The sequence below is a fragment of the Bison bison genome, unplaced genomic scaffold, assembly GCF_000754665.1.
Source record: "Bison bison bison isolate TAMUID 2011002044 unplaced genomic scaffold, Bison_UMD1.0 scf7180017854831, whole genome shotgun sequence".
Taxonomy (NCBI): Eukaryota; Metazoa; Chordata; class Mammalia; order Artiodactyla; family Bovidae; genus Bison; species Bison bison.
In genome coordinates, this window is record NW_011485404.1 from 4,641 (window position 1) to 7,452 (window position 2,812).

Consider the following 2,812-nt stretch of genomic DNA (forward strand, 5'->3'; position numbering starts at 1 on the left):
TGGTGTCCTCATGAAAAGGGGAAATTTGGACACAGAGACAAACATACACAGAGGGAAAACCACATGAAGACACACAGGGAGGATGCTATGTGACAATGGAGAATTAAAATTATGGATTTACAAGCCTGAGGCCAAAGAAATGGCCTCCTCTTAGGAATGGCGACAGAGGTTCCTACAAAGACAGTAAAAGTTGCATTTTGCTTTGCAAGTTAACTTTTTGGAGGAAACTGAACTTAAGCAAATATGCATTCTCCAAGCTTGAAACTAGGAGATAGGAAGGGAAGAGTTCCTTCCATAGAGGTTTTAGAGGAATCATGGCCCTTCCAATGTGGTTATTTCATAGTTTTGGTCTCCAGAACTGTGAGACAATAAATTTCTGTTGTTTCAAGCCACTCAGATTGCAGTACTTTGCTACCAAAGGCCTAAGAAGCTATTGCACTAACCTAGTTCAAGAGATAAATCCCAGGCTTTGTCTGGCCTGAGCATGGTTGTACCCATTGAGTAGGTCAATGTGAAACCTCTACTGGTTTCAGTAACAACTCTGTTTTAAGGATGGAAGGGCACGAGGAGGGAGGAGCTCTAAATGCCATGGAATTACCATCACCCTGTTGTAGTTTTCTACTCTGTACTTGGTCTCAGTTAAGATTAATGGAATTTCAAAAACCTGACTTCAAGCTTTCATTTTCTAGATCTTTTACAGTATACAGTATTTTCCCATCTGTTCATAGTGTTCATTTAGAAATTCATTTCATATTAAGTTAATTAAGAAAAAATTACAATGTTTTAAATTATTATTTTTGTGAGCCTAGTTTAAAAGAAATGTACAAAACACTGAGATATCTATATTAAGTTCAGATTCTACCATTAATTTTTTCCATGACTGGGCATGTCTTCATTTCAGTTTCTCTTTTAGTAAAATGGGGACAATACTTTAAATGAAGAAATGGAAATGAAATTGTTAAGGATGATATGAAGGGCTGTAAATATAAAGAAGTATTATTATGACTAATAGTGGTCTCACCTGGCACTTGAAAATTGAATGTCATTTTAACTCTATTAAAATATTTATAATTCAAAAGTACACACTTATAAAATAAGCCTTAAAACAAATTTCACATACCTGATCCATATTTAGCTTCTCCACTTTTCTTATGGTTTTTTCATAAATAACATTATTTCCTGGAAAGAAATGGCCTCCTCTTAGGAATGGCGACAGAGGTTCCTACAAAGACAGTAAAAGTTGCATTTTGCTTTGTAGGTTAACTTTCGGAAGAAACTGAACTTAAGCAAATATGCATTCTCCAATAAACACCAAGGTAGTGGCAGATGTTAGGAAAAAAGGAAATCACATCCCAATAAGGTTCTGAGAAATATAAGGATGTAGTAATAAAAATAATATATTTTCTCAAACAGAATAATCTGTATTTCCCACTACATTTTACTAGGCCTAACAGTGTTTGGGGGAAGTTGGAAAGGGGTGGGAAAGATTTTTTTTCTGTTTCTAAGCCGAAATATAATGTTTCCTATGGAGGTAGACAGGCATGAGGTCAACCACATCTAAACTGGGTTTACTGGAAAGTTTCTTTTGATGTGAAACTATCTTTGGGGAAATGCAAAATAAACATAATTTAGCACCACTGAGCCTATATTAAAGTTTTTTTTTTTGAAATTCAATCTGGGTGCCCTTGAAATGAAGTGTAGTGTACAATTCTTTCTTATGATTATAATATGTCAGGCAATGGAACAAAGGCTGGTGACATGTCCAAGACCTGAAAGAAACCAGGGAAGGGCTAATAAGAATCAGACCAGGAGTCCAAAATAATTGTAATGTGTACTATACTCTTCTCTTTTCTTTTGGCTTTCATTACTTTTCACTTATATGGGGGTGGGGGGAGGGGGGTGGGTATGGTTATTTTGTTACAAACGAAAAATTGCATTCTTTTTTTTTTGCAATACAGAGGAACAGTATAGAAGGGGATTGGCTAAACCCATTACCAGTTAATGTGTTTAGGACCATTTCGAAATCAACAAAATATGACAGCATTTTTGTGGTCAGCTATTTAAAAAAATTTAGAACAATTGAACTAAAATACTGGTTGTTCTGGTTATTAGAAGGCAAGGCACTCTTGAACCCACAATATATATTTCTTGTATTCAAGTTTGGATAAAGAGTGCTCTATCTAAATGTTCCTGAGATACTTTGGTAAAACAAACGTATAAGTGATTCATTTTGGCTAACTAATAAATTATTAAATCTAAAAATGGATATTATTAAATAAAAAATGGATATGGTCTGTCACAGCTGGTGCAGGAAGGCCTAGAGGAGCTACTCCACGTTCAAGGTCAGGAGCGGGGACTGTGAGGAGATACCCCTTGTCCAAGGTAAGGACCAGCAGCTGTGCTTTGCTGGAGCAGCTGTGAAGAGATACCCCACTTCCAAGGTAAGAGAAACCCAAGTAAGACAGTAGGTGTTGCGAGAGGCATCAGAGGGCAGACACACAAACCATAATCACAGAAAACTAGTCAATCTAATCACATGGACCACAGCCTTGTCTAACACAATGAAACTAAGCAATGCCATGTGGGGCCACCCAAGACGGGCAGGTCATGGTGGAGAGGTATGACAGAATGTGGTCCACTGGAGAAGGGAATGGCAAACCATTTCAGTATTCTTGCCTTGAGAACCCCATGAACAGTATGAAAAGGCAATATGATAGGATACTGAAGAGGAACTCCCCAGGTCAGTAGGTGCCCAATATGTTACTGGAGATCAGTGGAGAAATAACTCCAGAAAGAATGAAGGGATGGAGCC

The 2,812-nt window shown here is 37.3% G+C and overlaps 1 long non-coding RNA gene across 1 annotated transcript in view; it reads right to left on the reverse strand.

Annotated features, from left to right (window-relative positions):
- Positions 1 to 1,126: 1,126 nt before the first annotated feature.
- The window catches only part of LOC105001192, a 16,322-nt gene continuing 14,636 nt past the window's right edge, over positions 1,127 to 2,812 (reverse strand). Inside the window, exon 3 of the long non-coding RNA XR_826834.1 lies at positions 1,127 to 1,222. This is a non-coding gene — a long non-coding RNA (uncharacterized LOC105001192). The remainder of the gene's footprint in view (positions 1,223 to 2,812) is intronic.